Source organism: Salvelinus alpinus, chromosome 8, assembly GCF_045679555.1.
Source record: "Salvelinus alpinus chromosome 8, SLU_Salpinus.1, whole genome shotgun sequence".
Lineage (NCBI taxonomy): Eukaryota > Metazoa > Chordata > Actinopteri > Salmoniformes > Salmonidae > Salvelinus > Salvelinus alpinus.
The window spans coordinates 42,217,640-42,237,553 of NC_092093.1; the positions used below are offsets into that span (position 1 = coordinate 42,217,640).

The 19,914-nt window shown below is 41.9% G+C and overlaps 1 protein-coding gene across 3 annotated transcripts in view; it reads left to right on the forward strand.

Moving 5' to 3' along the window:
• Nucleotides 1-19,914, forward strand: part of LOC139583173 (protein eva-1 homolog A-like) — a 168,791-nt gene that overhangs the window by 97,765 nt on the left and 51,112 nt on the right. Inside the window, exon 2 of one of the 3 annotated variants that reach the window (XM_071413983.1) lies at nucleotides 3,099-3,207. The exons of the other annotated variants lie outside the window; for them this stretch is intronic. The gene's annotated coding sequence lies outside the window, so the exon portion shown is untranslated. The remainder of the gene's footprint in view (nucleotides 1-3,098; nucleotides 3,208-19,914) is intronic. 3 annotated transcript variants of the gene reach the window in all.

The following is a 19,914-nucleotide window of genomic DNA, read 5'->3' on the forward strand; positions in this document are numbered from 1 at the left end:
GTTTGTTTTGATTAGTGTTCCGGACATCCTTTTTTAAATAAACAGACAGGATCAGACTATGGTAGAAAAAAGGGAAGATGAATTATGCTATCTCTCTTACACACATTATGTGACACACACACACATTCAATCCTCTCGCTCTCTCTCTCTCTCTCAATTCAATTCAATTAATTCGCTTTATTGGCATGACGTAACAATGTACATATTGCCAAAGCTTATTTTGGATATTTACAATATAAATTTAAAAAATGAGAATCAAAAATGTCAACGGGACAACAATAACCAAGGGTCAAAATAACCATACATATAACAATAAGCATACAGTAGAGGACATGTGCAGGTTGATTGGTCTGTCAGACACTGTCCCTTAGCTTATGGCATGCAGCAATGTGGTGCGCTGCCAACCCACAGCTCTCTGCGTCCTCCCCCAACAGGACGGGTAGCCTATCCTCATCAGAGAGGTCTTTGAAACCTTGAATAAGGGTTTCAAATTTTGGGAAATGACCTCTCTAATTGTTTTATATTTTTGACATTTTGTCAGGAAATGCAGCTCCGTCTCAGGTTCTGCTGTTGTGCAGTGGTTGCACAGCCTTTCCTCTACAGGGAGCCAGGTTTTCCTGTGGCTACCCTTCTCAATGGCAAGGCATAGGTCATCTGCGAAGAGTAGGCATTTAACTTCTGAATTGTGGAGACTAACACCAGGGGCTGAGGATTTTTCTAGAATAGTGGCCAATTCGTTAATGTAAATATTGAAGAGTGCAGGGCTCAGATTGCAACCCTGGCGAAGGCCCCGCCCCTGGTTAAAAAATTATGTTATTTTCTTACCAATTTTAATGCTGCACGTATTGCCAGTATACATTGATTTAATTATGTCAAATGTTTTACCCCCTACACCACTTTCAATAACTTTGTAGAACAGTCCTGTATGCCAAATAGAATCAAATGCTTTTTGGAAGTCGATAAAGCAAGCGTATATTTTGGTATTATTTTGTTGGACAAGTTTATCTATCAGGGTGTGTAGGGTGTAAATATGATCAGTTGTACGATGTTTTGGTATAAATCCAATTTGGCTTTTACTCAAGACATTGTGCTTGTTAAGGAAGTTTAGAACTCTTACATTGATAATACTACAGAAAACCTTCCCCAGGTTACTGTTCACACAAATGCCTCTGTAATTGTTAGGGTCAAATTTGTCTCCGTTCTTAAAGATTGGGATTATGAGTCCATGATTCCAGATGTCAGGGAAATAACCTACACTCAGGATCAAATAAACAGTTTTAATATAGCCAATTGAAATGTTGCACTAGTGAGTTTGAGCATCTCATTTAGGATGCCATCAGGTCCGCATGCTTTTTTAAATTTGAGAGCCTGAAGTTTCTAATAGAGCTACTGGTCAGTAATTGGGGAGTCCAATGGATTTTGGTTGTCCTTTATAGCGTTTTCTAATCCATTCAACTTCTCATGAATTTGGCGTTGTTCTGCATTTGTGTCTATTTGAACGGTGTTGTAGAGTGTTTTAAAATGGGTTGTCCATATGTCACCATTTTGTATCGCTAATTCCTCTTGTTTAGATTTTTTTTGTTTTTTCCAATTTTGCCAGAAGTTGTTTGTGTTTATGGACTCCTCAATTAGTGTCAGCTGCTTGCTGTTGTACTGTGCTTTTTTGGTTCTGAGTGTACGTTTATAGAGTTTTAAAGTCTCACAGTAATGAAGGCGTAATTCACCATTATTTGGGTCTCTGTGCTTTTGGTTGGATAGTGTTCTAAGTTTTTTCCTTATAATTTTACAATCTGCATCAAACCAGTTGTATTCTGAGATCTTTTTTGTTTATTTTTTTATCAATTATAATTGTGCTTCTTTTGCCGTTTGCCTGAATATATAGTTGATGTTTTGTACTGCTAGATTGATGCCTTCTTTACTGTGAGTGAATGTGGTATCCAGAAAGTTATCTAAGAGTGTTTGGATATTTTGGTTCCAGGTTGCTTTCTGGTATTCTTCTGTGATGTTTTTGGGCCCATCTGTATGAATGTCTGATGTTGTACAGCTTACTGGGCTGTGAATGTGTGGTTGTTTCCATGTCTGTTCTTTTGAGGAACAACGTAATTTGGCTGTGATCAGACAGAGGTGTTAGTGGCTTGACAGTGAAAGAGCTGAGAGAGAAAGAGTCAATGTCTGTGATCATATAGTCTACTGTACTGTGGCCAAGAGGTGAGCAGTAGGTGAATCTCCCCAAAGAGTCCCCCCGTAACCTACCATTGACAAAGTACAGACCCAGGCATCTACAGAGCTGCAAAAGATCCCTTCCGTTTTTGTTGACGGTGCTGTCACTGTTGTTTCTATGGGGGAGATTAAGACAGTTAGAAACAGTATGGCCTGTAATAAAGCTGTCCCCTCGTGTGCTCGTTAGATCAGGTAGTGTTCCTGTGCGCGCATTTGTGTCCCCACAGATGAGAATATTTCCCTGGGCCTGGAAATGGCACGTCTCTTCCTCAAGGGTGGGGAAGATCTCCTCTGAGTAATATGGGGATTCTGAGGGGGGGGATATATATTGCGCAAAGGAACACATCTTTTTCTGTCAGTACAAGTTCTTTTTTCAGTTTTAACCAAATGTGATATTTGCCAATTTTGAGGGGATCAATTAGATGTTGTAGTTCGGATTTGTACCAAATTATCAATCCTCCAGAGTCTCTGCCTCTATTGACAGAGCTGTGTTTTTGTGACGGCACAATGACCTCTCTGTAGCCTGTGGGACAGTGAGTGACAACATCAGCCTTACACCATGTCTCCTGCAGAATGATGACGTCAACATCTTTAAGGTTTTTGTTGAACTCCAGTGCTAAACTCTTCAGTCCAAAGGTTGATGAGTTTAGACCCTGAATGTTCCACATGCTAACTGATAGTGATTTCATGTTCCAAAAGAAAGAATAGCAGTCAGAAATACAGTAACTACTAACTAATAAGTTGTTAAGAGTGAGATAAACAGGTTAAGAGCTAACATTTTTTCTGTTATATATATATAAATATTCCTATTCATTGAACAAGTAAATTTTAGTACAATAGGTACAATTGGCAAACATCCCTACTGTCTGTTTCCTCAGGTGGGAGTGGTCGTGCAGATGCTCTGGGGTGATTTTTGGGTGGTGAGCAACGTGTACGTTCGGGAGTAGGCCACACCCTCTGCTGATGTCAGCGTTGACTTTCTGAAAGGTACAGGGATGAAAGTCTTTGCGGGGTAAACAGTTAGAGCTAGACGGTAAGCTAGCTGACAGATTTGAATTTGGCTAGCTACCACGATGAAGATTGGTCTTTTAACTCACTCTCTGTCAATCTTTTCCTCCTGTGTTGATCTTCAGTTGTACAATTTGATTTACCTATACATTCTTTGCTCATTTAATCGTGTCAATCTCGCTCTCAACAACCAAAAAGTTATAACAAGTCAGGAGCTGTTCTTCTCTCTCTCTCTCTTTCTCCCACACAAACACACACACACATTGGGTCTGTTTATCTACAGGGATCTGTGTGTCTGGCCATCTGATAAAGGAGGTTGTATAGATCCATAAATACTAGCTCACTATCAACACTTGGTGATGTCTCAATGACAGGACATGTGCTCTGCTTCTCTTTCTCTCTTTCCTCTCCTTTTATCCCTTTCATCCACACAGCCCTTTATTACTCCAACCCCTTGTCTGGAACTATCTGTCAATCCCTCTCTTTCTACCTTTCAAGGTAGAAATTGATTTATTCACTCTGTCTAGAGTGTGGAACCTGGCTTCTTGCTTTGGCCTCTCTCCCTCCTACCATCGCCGATTTGACTTTTTTTCTTCTTCTCTCCCTCTGTTTCTGAAACTTAGCATGCTACATTCCTCTCCTCACTCCAGTGTTCCCAGGTGAGCTTATTCTCTGTCTCTCTCTCTCTCTCTCTCTCTGTCATATCCAGCCGTGTTTAATCCTCTCACTAGAGTAGCAGTATTTCGGGGTTCTCCTGATAGGGAAAGCAGATGTGGCCGGTGCAAGGCAGAACTTCCTGGCATACTTTAATGCCAACAAGCAGCTGCCTCACGTTGGGGTACTGGCTGTCTCCCCACCCCCTACATCCCCACCCCCACTGCTCGTGTGAGTCGTTTACCCCCACCCCCCACTACCCTCTTTCATATTGAGGCCATACTTCGACTCTCCGACCTCATAGCTCTTTCCTAGTTCCCTGCCACTGGTCCTTCCTCCCCGTTCCTAGTCCTCCACCCCTTATCCCCCACTACCTTAAGTCACCCACATATCTCAGCCATACTTTGACCACTACTTCCTGGCACTAGCCCTGCTCCCACCCTCACTGTGTGTCTTAGCCATACCACACATGTACTCTAGACTTCCTCCATACCTTCCTCCATTATAGTGTGTTCCCACCTCTTGCTTAACCCCCAGAATACCCTACATTATGATCACCTTTAAACTCAGCCTCTTTCCAAAGATCACCTGTTCACCTACAACTACATCAACTCGCCAGTAGATTATTTAAGCATTAAGGCCGTAGGGGGTGTGGTATATGGCCAATCTACCACGGCTAAGGGTTGTTCTTCAGCACCACACAACGAGTATATAGGCCATATCGAATGTTATTGGTCACATACACATGGTTAGCGGATGTTATTATGAGTGTAGCGAAATGCTTATGCTTCTAGATCCGACAGTGCAGCAGTATCTAACAGGTAATAACTAACAATTCCACAACAAAACCTAATAGCTAACAAATTCCACAACAAAACCTCATACCTAACAAATTCCACAACAAAACCTAATACACACAATCTAGTAAAGGAATGGGATGAGAATATATAAGTATAAAATATATGGATCAGCAGTGACAGAGCGGCTAGGATGCAATAGATAGTGAAGAATAGATAGTGAAGGATACAGCATACATATGAGATGAGTAATGCGAGATAAAGTGGCATTATTAAAGTGACTAGTGTTCCATTTTTTAAAGTGGCCAATAATATCAAGTCTGTAGGTAGGCAGCTGCCTCTCTGGTGGCTGTTTAACAATCTGATGGCCTTGAGATAAAGTTGAAGTCAGAAGTTTACATACACTTAGGTTGGAGTCATTAAAACTCGTTTTTCCACCACTCCACAAATGTCTTGTTAACAAACTATAGTTTTGGCAAGTCGGTTAGGACATTTACTTTGAGCATGACATAAGTACTTTTTCAACAATTGTTTACAGACAGATTATTTAACTTATAATTCACTGTATCACAATTCCAGTGTGTCAGAAGTTTACATACACTAAACTGACTGTGCCTTTAAACAGCTTGGAAAATTCCAGAAAATTATGTCATTGCTTTAGAAGCTTCTGATAGGCTAATTGACATCATTTGAGTCAATTGGAGGTGTACCTATGGATGTATTTCAAGGCCTACCTTCAAACTCAGTGCCTATTTGCTTGACATCATGGGAAAATCAAAAGAAATCAGCCAAGACCTCAGAAAATAAATTGTAGACCTCCACAAGTGTGGTTCATCCTTGGGAGCAATTTCCAAATGCCTGAAGGTACCACGTTCATCTGTACAAACAAAGGTACGTAAGTATAAACACCATGGGACCACGCAGCCGTCATTCCGCTTAAGAAGGAGACGCGTTCTGTCTCCTAGAGATGAACGTACTTTGGTGCGAAAAGTGCAAATCAATCCCAGAACAACAGCGAAGGACCTTGTGAAGATGCTGGAGGAAACAGGTACAAAAGTATCTATATCTACAGTAAAACGAGTCCCATATCGACATAACCTGAAAGGCCGTTCAGCAAGGAACAAGCCACTGCTCCAAAACGCCATAAAAAAGCCAGACTACGGTTTGCAACTGCACATGGGGACAAAGATTATACTTTTTTGGAGAAATGTCCTCTGGTCTGATGAAACAAAATAGAACTGTTTGTCCATAATGACCATCGTTATGTTTGGATGAAAAAGGGGGAGGCTTGCAAGCCAAAGAACAACATCCCAACCGTGAAGCACAGGGTGGCAGCATCATGTTGTGGGGGTGTTATGCTGCAGGAGGGACTGGTGCACTTCACAAAATAGAAGTCATCATGAGGAATGAAAATTACAGGGATATATTGAAGCAACATCTCAAGACATCAGTCAGGAAGTTAATTATTGGTCGCAAATGGGTCTTCCAAATGGACAATGACCCCAAGCATACTTCCAAAGTTGTGGCAAAATGGCTTAAGGACAACAAAGTCAAGGTATTGCAGTTGCCATAACAAAGCCCTGACCTCAACCATATAGAAAAGTTGTGGGCAGAGCTGAAAAAGCAAGTGTGGAAGGCTACCCGAAACATTTCATCCAAGTTAAACAATTTATTGGCAATGCTACCAAATACTAATTGAGTGTAAGTAATCTTCTGACCAACTGGGAACGTGATGAAAGCGATAAAAGCTAAAATAAATAATTCTCTCTACATTTATTCTGACATTTCACATTCTTAAAATAAAGTGGTGAACCTAACTGACCTAAGGCAGGGAATTTTTACTAGGATTAAATGTCAGTAATTGTGAAAAACTGAGTTGAAATGTATTTGGCTAAGGTGTATGTAAACTTCTGACTTCAACTGTGGAAGCTGTTTTTCAATCTCTCTGTCCCAGCTTTGATGCACCTGTACTGACCTCGCCTTCTGGATGGAAGCGGGGTGAACAGGTAGTGGCTCGGGTGGTTGTTGTCCTTGATGATTTTTTTGCCTCCCTGTGACATTGGGTGCTGCAGCTGTCCTGGATGGCAGGTAGTTTGCCTCCGGTGATGCATTGTGCAGTCTGCATTCTAGGTCAGGTGAACAAAAGGACTTGAGTTATTGTATGTTGTTACAATTACACCATGAGTCGTTAATCATGAAACATACACCCCCGCACTTCTTCTTACCAGAGAGATGTTTCTTCCTGTTAGCGCGATGCACTGGAAATCCTGTTGGCTGTATGGACTCCGACAGCATTTCCCCAGCTAGCCATGTCTTCGTGAAACAGAGTACGTTACAATCCCGGATATCTCTTTGGAAAGCAACTCTTGCCCTGATTTCGTCAACTTTGTTAACTAGGGTCTGGACATTAGCGAGTATTATACTCAGAAGCGGTGGGTGGTGTGCGCGCATCCGAAGCCTCACTAGAAGACCGCTCCGGCACCCTCTGGAATCAGTTCTAATGCCCTGGGCGGTGCAGACAAAGGATCCGTTTTGGGAAAGTCGTATTCCTGGACGTAGTGCTGGTTGTACTGGTGAGTTACCGCCACTCTGATATCCAATAGTTATTTCCGGCTGTATGTAATAACACTTAAGGTTTTCTGGGCTAACAATGTAAGAAATAATACATTAATAAACTAAGGACTAGAAGGACTAGAAGTGAAGCTGCCATCTCTATCGGCGCCATCTTTTTCCTTTTTCCATATTCCACTAACCCCTGAAGTTCCTTATTGCTTTTAGAAACTGGTTGCCAACACAGTAAGGCAAGGAACTACACATCTAAATTGAAAATGTTGCTTTAATAAATAAAATCATAATAATACATTCCGCCAGAAAATGTAGTCTGGACAAAAGTCTCGTTGCTAGACTGGTTGCTATGCAACATAAACACAGGCTAGCTAGCAAGCTTACATTAAATGTATGCAAAAACCGAGCATTAGCGCCAATTCTAGAGTGACTAACACATGCCAATTATATATTAATGTTGATCGGAATGTTTCCATTTATTTTGCACGAATGAAAAAATGGTCCCATGTTATCATTTGTTTTTGGCTTGCCCATGTTGTCATTCGTTGGCTCCCACTGCTGGAAATGGATGCCGTTCTTTTAGTTAGCTGCTGCTGTGTTGTCAGAGAGAATAGTGTTTCCCCGCTTGCTCACTTTCAGATTTGGCCTCTAGTAACTTTGAGGAGAGGTTTCGAATCTGTGTCCTCTGACAGACAGTATTTTTCGTGCCACTAGTCAAGCATCCGACAGTTTCTGGATCATGATGGTTCGGAGGCAGTGGTTTGTGTAAATCTGCGACGGGCCAGCTATTTTGCAGATCTTTGGCAGCATTTTTGCGAGAGTGTTCGCTCCAGCTGGCTCTTTTGTGTACCTGAAATATATAACACAAAATAACAATAGCTAATAGTTAGGCCAACATAGCTACCGGTTATATTGTCAAGGTACGTTAAAATGATTTAGCTAGCTAGCTAACAGTTGCATACCAAATGTATCCGCTCACTGGTGGGCAGCTTTGTCACGCCCCTCTTTCCTCAAATTTTGTATTATGCCGACAGATACATTGTTGCTCATTGTGAATTCGGTGTCCTTATGTATACGCCATGCCAAACTGAGAAGGGGTCGTTGATATGTCGGTTCCAGATGAGTCCAGTGTAGCTGCTAATCCCATATTCTTCGCCATTCGTGTTTCTCACTGAACCATAAAAGTCCCGTAGAATGACATTCAGCTCCGTTTTTGTTGTATTCCCAAACTCAAAATGTATCACCTTTTCTGCACACCAGTCAGTGAAACAGTTAAGTGCCCACTTTGTTTGTTTCACGGTGTTCTTTTAGTTTTGATTTCTGTCAAGTTCATTTAAGCGCTTCTTTTCTACATTGGCATGTCGAACTATTGTTGATGTAGCCATTTTATCGAGGTGAAAAGGTGCAACAATATAGATGTGAAAAGGTGCAATGATATCAAGGTGAAAAGGCTAAACGTCATGGTATACGGTCTCACATACACACGGCTAAATGTTGTTCTAGCCAATCAGCATCCAGTATCCAAACCATACAGTTTATAAATGACTGTAAGGCACACTCTTCATACTACTTCCTGTTTTTTCTCTTCTTTGTTATTGTCCAGAGTGAGTTGTAGAATGGAGATTTGAGTATCTGCAGCTTTTACGGTGGAGGTCATATATTTCCTAGCGAGGTGTTCTCCCTAAGCCCACACTATCCGCTTTACAGGTCGTCTGGGTGTGTGAGTACTGTGTGGGAATGTCGTAAGATCTACTACACCGGCTACACACACGGACACATATGCACACACACATACGCGTAGATACACACACACACACACAGGTGAGCACATATAAACACACCAGTTACAGACACACACACACACACACGCACCAGCTACGAACACGCACACCAGTTACAGACGCACACACACACATAATTGGGCCGACCAACCAGTGCTCACGCACATTGGCTAACCGGGCTATCTGCATTTTGTCCCACCCACCCACCACCCGCCAACCCCTCTTTTACGCTACTGCTACTCTCTGTTCATCATATATGCATTGTCACTTTAACCATATCTACATGTACATACTACCTCAATCAGCCTGACTAACCGGTGTCTGTATGCAGCCTCGCTACTTCTATAGCCTGTCTTTTTACTGTTGTTTTATTTCTTTACTTACCTATTGTTCACCTAATACCTTTTTTTGCACTATTGGTTAGAGCCTGTAAGTAAGCATTTAACTGTAAGGTCTACACCTGTTGTATTCGGCGCACGTGACAAATAAACGTTGATTTGATTTGATACTGTACACACGCACCAGCTACGAACACGCACACCAGTTATGGACACACACATGCACACACTGAGATGCAGTGTGCTTCCGAGGGGCCTGTTTGGGAGGAACCTGGGGTCACAAGCAAGGAAATAAATGTTGCTGTGTGGCAAGGAGTGTTTCTTTGGCAGTCTGCTCACAACTCCTAGTCCTGGGATCTAGTGTTCAGGGTGGGGTATACTGTAGCCGTGTGCGCTGCGCGTGTGTGTGCCTGCCTGCCTGCTTGAGTACGTGTGGCGTTTGTGTGTGAAGCTGGCTCTTTGGCACACCCCTACCTTTGGCTCACTGATCTAGGTTCTAATTAGACCAGAACGCCGCGCCACGGGGAAAAGGAGAGAACGACCCTGTGTTCTAGTAGAGACTGCTCTTTCTTGTATGTTTGCGTGTGTGTTTATGTTTTTCCATGTATGTGCGTGTGGGAATGCATGTCCCCATGTCATGCGTAGGTTTTTCCATCTCAGTTTGTGTGTGTGCCTCTGTTAGCATGCCACTGTGCAGCGGTACACGTCTTTGTGTGCACATTGAGGTAAAACCCAGCGACAGAGTCTATCGGGCTCAGCCTGCTGTATGTCTGATTGGCCCTGGCACGAAGCATATGGTGTATTTTTACTGGCTCTCCTCTCTCTCTCTCCCTCCCTCCCCCATTAAACTCCTTTTTTTCTGAGTAGCGAGGGATCACTGTGTGCCCAGAAACACGTGGAACAGGATGAAGAGAGAGAGAGAGAGATATGCTACTTGAGCTGTGACTTGCATTGTAACTCTATGGTTTTAAAGCCATTTTTAATGACTTGCATTCTAATTCTAATTCTAATCATTCTAATCATTGTGTATTGCTTTGGAGCCATTGCATGCTCTCTTTCGTGTCAATAAAGTTGACAAAAGCTCCCACACATCTCGTAACAATCTAATACAACTTATCCTCCTCTCAGACTTTCAAAAACCGTGTGTGTGTGTGTGTGTGGGGGGGGGGGGGGGGGATTAGCAGACAACCTTAATGATGCCGGCGCAGTTTACCACCCAGGGTGTACCGAATGGAGCATTCAATCGCTGCAGCCGCTAGTTTGGCTCTCGGGTTGTCTACAGTAATATCAGATGGTTGACGTTGGTTTGGAGAGGGACATCTGGGTCGTGTTCATTAGGCACCAAATAGAACAATATAGACTGAAAACAGGGAGGGACTACCAGGACTCGTCCAATAAGAAATGCTTGTTTTCATTTTCTACTGGAAAAACGTTTTACTACAGTGTGTTATAATGAATAAACCCCTGGATAGCTGTCAATTCATACTTTACATAGGCCGGACCATAGGAATATAACTACTATAAGGGACAAATCCTCTCCATAGACACTGCAATTTGACTGGTCTACTCATGGGTGCACTCAATATGGCTGCCAGTCCACCCATCACAAAAAAAATAGTATCTATTCCTACGGGTTCAACATACTGAGAAAGTGTTGTTGTTAGACCTCTTTGAGGGATGTATTTTGTTTCAGTCTCCCATCCCCTCTAATGCTCAATATAATAACTGATTTAGGGTCAGTACTCCATACCGAAGTCCCAACCTTTACTGCCACGGGGTAAACAACAAAACAAGCCCAAGACGAGCAAAAACATGAACACACTCTAGCATCTGCTTGTCACTGATGACTCAAAGAAGTGTTGAGGAGAAGCAGATCCCAACAGATACTATTGTAGTATGACTACAGTTCTCGTGAGATACAGCATCTGACCCTAGTGTGATGGATAGTATTAACCCTGATTAGGATCTAGAGGTTCAAAACACGGTCAGAGAGAGAGAGAGAGAGAAGAGGAGAGAGAGTCGCACATCATGACAATCAGCTTTGGTCTCGATCTTGCTCGCTTTCTCTTTATCTCGCTCTCTCTGTGTCGTTCTGTCTCTGTCTCCCTGTTCTATTGATTTCAGTGTGATATCGTTGGAAGCGATTAACTAATAAAGTCGCATTGGTTACCCACTTGAATCAAAATGCAACACTTCAAAATGTAGCTAGCTGTCTTCTACAGATTGTCCTCTAACCAGTGATGTACACATTATTCCCAGATTCTGTGTGTTTTTTGAGCTGTATTAGTTTTAACGTGACTTGCAACCTCATCTCCTCCCTCTCATGCAATAGATTTCAACGGGATAATCAAAACAGGGTTGCGTTTCTCTTTCTGTTTTGGCGACCCCCGAATCAAAATGTAGCTGCCCAAAATAAAATTAAACCATGTAGTGTTGGTAACAACACAATGTCAAATACAGGTAGCCTAGTCAAATAAATAACATTCAATCACGTTAACTCTCTTCCGGGAATTCCACTAACGATCCGTATGTAGCCAAACGTAGCTGGTGCTCATGTTGGTATATCTACTGATGGCGCAAAAGCCATGACATTGAGACATAGCAGCAGTGGGGCGGCAGCGTAGCCTAGTGGTTAGAGCGTTGGACTAGTAACCGAAAGGTTGCAAGATTGAATCGCCGAGCTGACAAGGTACAAATCTGTCGTTATGTCCCTGAACAAGGCAGTTAACCCGCTGTTCCTAGGCCGTCATTGAAAATAAGAGTGTTGTAATGCGCATGCAAGCAGTTGCTCCCGACGCCACTTGGGTACACTGCAGCATCCACCGAGAGGCTCTTGCTGCCAAGGGAATGCCTGACAGCTTGAAAGACATTTTGGACACTACAGTGAAAATGGTTAACTTTGTTAAATCAAGGCCCCTGAACTCTTGTGTATTTTCTGCACTATGCAATGATATGGGCAGCGACCATGTAACGATTTTACAACATACAGAAGTGTGCTGGTTATCAAGGGGCAAAGTATTGACATGTTTTTTTAAATTGAGAGACGAGCTTAAAGTTATCTTCACTGACCATAATTTTCACTTGTCTGACCGCTTGCATGATGACGAGTTTCTCACACGACTGGCCTATCTGGGTGATGTTTTTTCTTGCCTGAATGATCTGAATCTAGGATTACAGGGACTCTCCACAACAATATTCAATGTGCGGGACAAAATTGAGGCTATGATTAAGAAGTTGGAGCTCTTCTCTGTCTGCATTAACAAGGACAACACACAGGTCTTTCCATCATTGCATGATTTTTTTTGTGTGCAAATGAACTCAAGCTTACGGACAATGTCAAATGGGATATAGCGAAGCACCTGAGTGAGTTGGGTGCGCAATTACGCAGGTACTTTCCTGAAACGGATGACACAAACAACTGGATTCATTATCCCTTTCGTGCCCTGCATCTAGTCCACTTACCGATATCTGAACAAGAGAGCCTCATCGAAATTGCAACAAGCGGTTCAGCCCTACCCTGCTCGATTTTATACACCTGTCAGCAACGGGTGTGGCTGAAATAGCCGAATCCACTCATTTGAAGGGGTGTCCACATACTTTTATATATATAGTGTATGTAAAAAATATATATAATAACTATGTTTGTACTCAGGGTTGGGTAGGTTACTTTCGAAATGTCATCCGTTACAGTTACCTGTCCAAAATTGATCTTCAAGAATAGGATTTGGAAATATGGAAGTATAGATTAGCCAAATTGTTTTATCTGAGCATAACCCCAGAACTAAGGATTTATTAGCCAGCCCTACTCTGTTGTTTATGATGTTGTTGTCATGGAGGACTGATTGGGCTCTGACTCGAGTTTACAAAATAAATGCTGCGCTCGTGGAATGGCATGTTTTGAGCACTACTGAGAAGTGCAATTTACATGTAAAAAACGAATGCTATATGCTGCATTTGCTAGAGGCCTATTGTTTACCTTTTTGTTGGTGACACTTTTATATCTTGATAATATGCAGCTGTTTAAAGGGCAAATCCACAGATGAAACAATAACAAAATCGTTGCCCCGTCTCTGTTTAGGTAAAAAGCTGAGGGATGGATCTGGAGAAACGTAACCATTCTCAGATTAATAGACAAAGTTTTGGATGCAAGGATTAACCATCCATGATATGTAACATTATTATTTTAATCATTTTATGAGGCTATGCAGTGTTTGTTTACATTTACAATGTTTACAAACATTGAGTTGAGTTTATTTGATTTTTATAGGGGCAGTGCACATTAATCAACGTTTCAGTAAAAGTGCCGGTTTTAGCCAGCCGGCTATTTTTCAACCGCAGTCCCTGGGCAGGTTATTAAAAACAATTACAATATAGACAATCATTGAGCAGTGAGCACACGCAGAGCAACATAGGACAAGCAAGACATAGCATACAGACAGAGCAACATAGGACAAGCAAGACATAGCATACAGACAGAGCAACATAGAACAAAAGGCAGCAAGACAAAATTCATAAAAGCAACAAAGTGTTTCCACACCTCGCAAGCTACAGAAACAGACAACATGGAAAGCGGCAATACACAGCTAGGGATTATGTTCACAAATCTGATTGACCTTTAGCCATGTCTTCATGCATTTTGTGAAAGTGTGATATGTGGTGCAGTATGTGTGTCTGATGGCAGTGTATTCCAGAAATGGGAAGCTCTCACAGAGAAAGCGGATTTACTAAAGGTGCTTTTCCTTAAGGGAACTATACAGTCACCTCTCATGGCAGACCTTGTGGATCTGCTGCCATATGTTTGGGTTTTCTGTTTAACAAAAATACTGAGTGAAGGGGGAGCCAGGCCATTTAGGATCTTGAATACAAGACATGCGTCGGTGTATTGCACAAGATTTTCCCAACTCAGGAGCTCATGCTTTCTGAGGATGTAACAGTGATGATGGCTATTGGGCTTCCTATAAAGCACTTTGAGAGCCTGTTTGTAGACAGAATGAATATGTTTTAATGTTGTACAGCAAGCTTGGGCCCAACTAGTCAAGCAGTATGTTAAGTGGGTGAGTATCATAGATTTGAAGTACAGTTTTGCTACCTCTGTAGTCAAAAATGTTGTGTAAATCGGAAATTAGCTAGGTTGAATTTGGTTACCTGAATTACCTTTTTCACATGCTTTTTAAAAGAGAGGTTGGAATCAAGTATGATGCCAAGGTACTTAAAATCAGATACCACCTGGAGCTTCTCCCCTGACACATAGACATCTGGCTCAGTAGCATATGTTGCCCTCTTTGAGAAGAACATGCAAACAGTTTTTTTCACATTGAGATGCAAACACGAGTCACTGAGCCACTTTGTAACCTGGACCATTACAGTAGTGAGTTCTTGTGCAGCTTGTTGTTTGCTCTTTGCATGCACATATATCACTGTATCATCTGCATACATTTGAACTTCAGACCCAGTACAGACAGAAGGCAGATCATTAATGTACAGGCTGAAAAGGAGGAGCCTCAGTATTGACCCTTGGGACACGCCCACATCATAGCTAAGAGTGGGCGACAGCTCCTTGCTCACTCTGACACACTGAGTTCTGCCTTCAAGGTATGATTTCATTCATCTCAAGGCATCGGGGGAAAAGTTGAACTTGGACAATTTTGTGATGAGAATCTCATGGTTAACAGTATCAAAAGCCTTCCTTAGGTCCAGAAACACAGCCCCAACAACGCCCCGTTTGTCCATCTTGTACTTCACATTTTCCAGAAGAAAGCAGTTGGCCGTTTCTGTGGAGTGTTTCACTCTGAAGCCAAACTGCATGGAGTGTAATGTGAAGGGGCTGTTGTTGAGGTGGGCAATCAGTTGTTCTGCTACACACTTTTCAGCAACCTTTGACACCACAGGTAGTATACTAATGGGCCTGTAGTTACTCACGTCAGCAGGGTCGCCCGATTTAAAGATGGCCGTTATTATGGCCGACTTCCATACCCTTGGAAACACCCCGAGACCAATAGATGTGTTGGTGACCTTAGTAATGGGGCCAATGAGTGACTCTTTGTAGTTTTTAAGAAAGATAGAGTCCAGCCCAAACACATCTTTGGCTTTAGAGTTCTTTAGTGAGCTAATCACCTTGTTCACCTTTGACTCAGAAACCTCCCTTATGATGAAGACAGGTTGAGCGTCATTCACTAGCACTGAGCCCAAGAAACCAGTGGAGGGGTTCTGTGTCAGTACCCTGGAGAAATTGGAGAAAAACAAGCTTATATTTTGGGATCTCATGGTGTGTGACAGTTGAACTAAGCCTTGCGTCACTGCTTAATTGCTCCAGACCACCACAAGGGGGCGTTAGAGCACTGATTAGCTTTTGGGTCCCAAGACGCTAATGTGTCTCTAACTGACAGTGAATGGAACATTGAAATGTTGGAAACTGATAATTGTTCACGACTTCAAATTTGAATTTCAATGAACTGAATGATGAGGATAAAGAAGGTGATTGAATTTAGAACAATAGTGTAAGAATTGCCATTCCTCTGTCCTGCACGCACACCCTGTTTGTTTCTACTCGTCAGTATTACTTACAAAACTGTTGTTACACAAAGGTTTTTATTCTAAGAGAAACGAAAATGTTTGATTATATTCCATGATATATGTGTTGACTGAATATAAGCAAGTGATGTCTGCTAAATAATCAAGTTGATGGCGCAGTCATATAGCCTCAGCACCTACATAAAGCTGAGTGACTTACTCATTCATGGCTTTGGATCAAAATAAATAAGTACCAATACATTAATAAAGAAACGTTTTGGTTATCCTGACCTGGACACCATGTATTATAGAAACTAAAAGGAAAAATATTACCACCGTCTCCTGCACATGTCATTTTCCATATGGATCCATAACAAATTACTATGGGAATAAATATCACTGAATGACAGAAATATTGGAACAAAGTAGGCTAATGAAGGTAAACAAATGATTGCTTACTGGAAAATACTCTTTCAAAATTAATGGAAGAGGCAAGTGGAAGAGGGAAAAGACAGCATTCAGAGGTCAAGACAACGCTGCCATTGGGACTGGTCTTGATAAATCAACAAGATTTTTATTTTCACTGATTCTCTGTTTGGGTATTGGTTAGACTCCAATTAGGGTGACTTGTCATGTTGTACAGTGCGATTATGGGCTATTAACAGGACAATAGACTCTTGCCAACACCTCTTTGTATTTTGATACTTTGTGCAAGGCAATTGATCAGCATTAAAAACTTTGGATGGGGCCTCCCGAATGACGCAGTAAATCCGACCGGGAGACCCATGAGGCGACTCACAATTGGCCCAGCGTCGTTCGGGTTAGGGGAGGGTTTGGCCGGCCGGGATGTCCTTGTCCAAAAAATTGGCACGGTGGGCTTTTGGTTTCTCTCCCTCTAAAAACAGAAATAAATCATTGTAAATAACAAACTGGCTTTATTTACAAATTAGTAAGAATGTCTCACCTCATGTTCAAGAATGGCCTTTTTCCCTTTATTCAGATTGCAATCGCTCACTTTCGGTTATTTGAAAACAAAATAATCTCCAAAAAGGCGTTACTTTTTAAACAAAGCGATTATTATTATTAATTCATTTAGAATTATATAACAGCCACTTAGGGCAAATCTGATCTGTGAGAATATCTAACGAAAAATGACCCTTAGATATTAATTTAGAATCCTCTAATCCTCTAAATGTAATTATTGGAGGAGAGCCATATAGATTGCAAAATAGTGGGGGAAGAGATTTTTGATGGCACATGGTTTATGAATTGACATACAATTTTCCGTTCCTCCTGAACAATAGTATAAGAATTGCTATTCCTCTGTCCTGCACGCACACCCCAAAAAAAACACACTTCTTTTTTTGTTTCTACTTGATCAGAACAAGCTGTAACTGGACTGTAAGCATATTACTTACTAAAAATAACATGAAAAGTGCACATATGTAAATCACAAACTCTAAAAGTAATTGGAAAGGTGGATGCAAATGATTTGTGGCATTGTGGTTACAATAAATAATGTAAACAATATGCTGTGTTTTTATTTACAGTAGTGATGGACAGCTGGAGGCATTTTGAAAACTTGTTTTTCACTAGTGTACTCTAGCAGGTGTAGCCCATCATGCAAACAATGTTTCCTATTAGCGGGACAATACTCTTCACAGCCCGGCTGCTGTAGGTGTAAAAATCCCCCAATTTGCAATGTATTCGATGCTTAAGTACTCTAAGGTGTTACATTTCTAACCCAAGACCTCATGCAACCGCAAAATGTCGGAGAGCCATATACATTTCAAAATAGTTGGGAAGACAATCCATTGCACATGGTTTATGAATTGACGTGCAACTCTTCATAGCCCGGCTGCTGTAGGTGTGAAAATCCCCCGATTTGGCCCTAACAGTTCTTCATCAACATCTTTATGTTTTCATTAATAAAATAATGAGAAAAAAGACATTCAAACTGGAGATATTTATTTCAACTACATTTTAGTTGCCCTTCCCCCCCCCGCAGCTCCACAACCACGAGTAAAACCTTGCTGAGATGATCAATGTATTTGTTGCAATGTTGTATCGTCAATTTCTGAAGCCAAAACGTCTCGATGGCCTCCACCAGTTCATTTTGCTTGTATGCTTGGCAGAGTTAAGGATGAATGTTTTCAGTTGATGCCAAACTAGGTCGATTGGATTTAAATCAGGAGATCTACATGTGGAGATTAAAACATGTATTTTTAGATATACTGTAGGTCTACCGAAGGTGTTGTAGGTCTATTATTTATTTATGTATTTATATATATTTTACTACATAAATGTATTCTTACTCTGCTGGTGTCTTGACCAAGTTTATGCCCTCATTTGCAATGCAAACCTGGGAGGCAGTGTGTTTTGGGTCATTGTCTGCATTTGGAGAAGAAAGAAAGACATTTAGCCTAACAGCCAACATTAGGAACAATACTAGAAATATACATGTAAATAGGCCTAAACATAACAAAATATTGCTATAATCCTACCTTGAAAGAAACAACATGGTCCCAGAAACACCTCTCTGACATAGGGTCCAGCATATCTCCTGATGATTTCTTCCTCAATGGAATCTCGAGCCATGATACCTGAAAAAGGAGACGACAGTGAATTTATTGTGGAACACATAGCAGTCCGTGAGGTGTAGGCTACAATATTTTATGTACCTTAGCAGTATTAGGCCTACTTTACAGTATTGTAGCCTACTGTACCTGTTCATTTTCGAGCTGTTTATCTGAAAAAAAGAGAACAGACGAAATAGACATCGTTTTCAACAAGCCAGTATCAGGAATCAAGGTAAGACCCAAGTGCAGACTGTGTGAAGTAATAATGTTTATTGTAACCACAGGGGCAGGCAAACGACAGGTCAAGGCAGGCAGGGGTCGATAATCCAGAGTAGGGGCAAAGGTACAGGAAGGCAGGCAGGGGCAGGCAGAGTTCAGTAGTCCAGAGGTAGAGCAAAGGTACAGGATTGCAGGCAGTGGCAGGGGCAGGCAGAGTGGTCAGGCGGGCGGGTACAGGGTCAGGACAGGCAAGGGTCAAAAACCAGGAAGATGAGAAAAGAGAGACTGGGAAAAGACAGAAGCTGACAGGACGAACGCTGGTAAGCTTGACAAACAAGACAAACTGGCAACAGACAGAGAACACAGGTATAAAGACCCAGGGGATAAGTGGGGAAGATGGGTGACATCTGGAGGGGGGTGGAGACAAGCACAAGGACAGGTGAAACAGATCAGGGCGTGACAGCCAGCTTATTTCTATGGTGCTACCCGTTCCAGGTTTAGGACTGTAATTAGGGTTAGACTACAATTAGGGTGTGGAAATGTTAGGATTATTTTGTTCTTCCTGTAGTACTGTAGCCTACTCCCGACCGGTCACGTTGTACAGCGCCATTATGGGCTATTAGCAGGACAACAGATTATTTCTAAGAAGGAGGGTAGGTGGGAGAATTGTATGGTCAAATGTATTTCTTTGTTAGGTTATCAATTGGAACCTTTAACATGTGAAAGGGGGATGTATGTATTATTATTATTATTAACCTTGTTTTCCACAAGCGTAGCAGGCTGTGAATTCTGCAAACAACGTTTCTAGGATGGGCTATTAGCAGGACAATATATATTGGTCATGGCTCCCGAGTGGCTTTTATTGCTCAATCTAATTCATGCTCAAACTCGCACACTTTTGATAGACTTAAAGGGGCAATCTGTCCTTTGGTTGCCTCGGAGGCCTTGATTCTCAATGCATTGTAATCTGTGTAATGGAGATGTCACAGTGGTAATTGAGACATCAGGAGATGAACAAACATTTCAATGTTCTGGGTTAGCTCTATTTCTGCACTCAGATCAGTTGTTGGTTGGGGGGGGGACTGGCAGCCTGGTAGCAGGTGTTTATTTTAAAGGCACTAATAAAAGTGTATGTGTGGGGGAAGTGTGTGTGTCTCTCTCTCTCTCTCTGTCTATCTCTCTCTATCTATCTCTCTGCTGAGCCCTGAGGACACACACACACTCTGTGTATTGTGCTGCATGC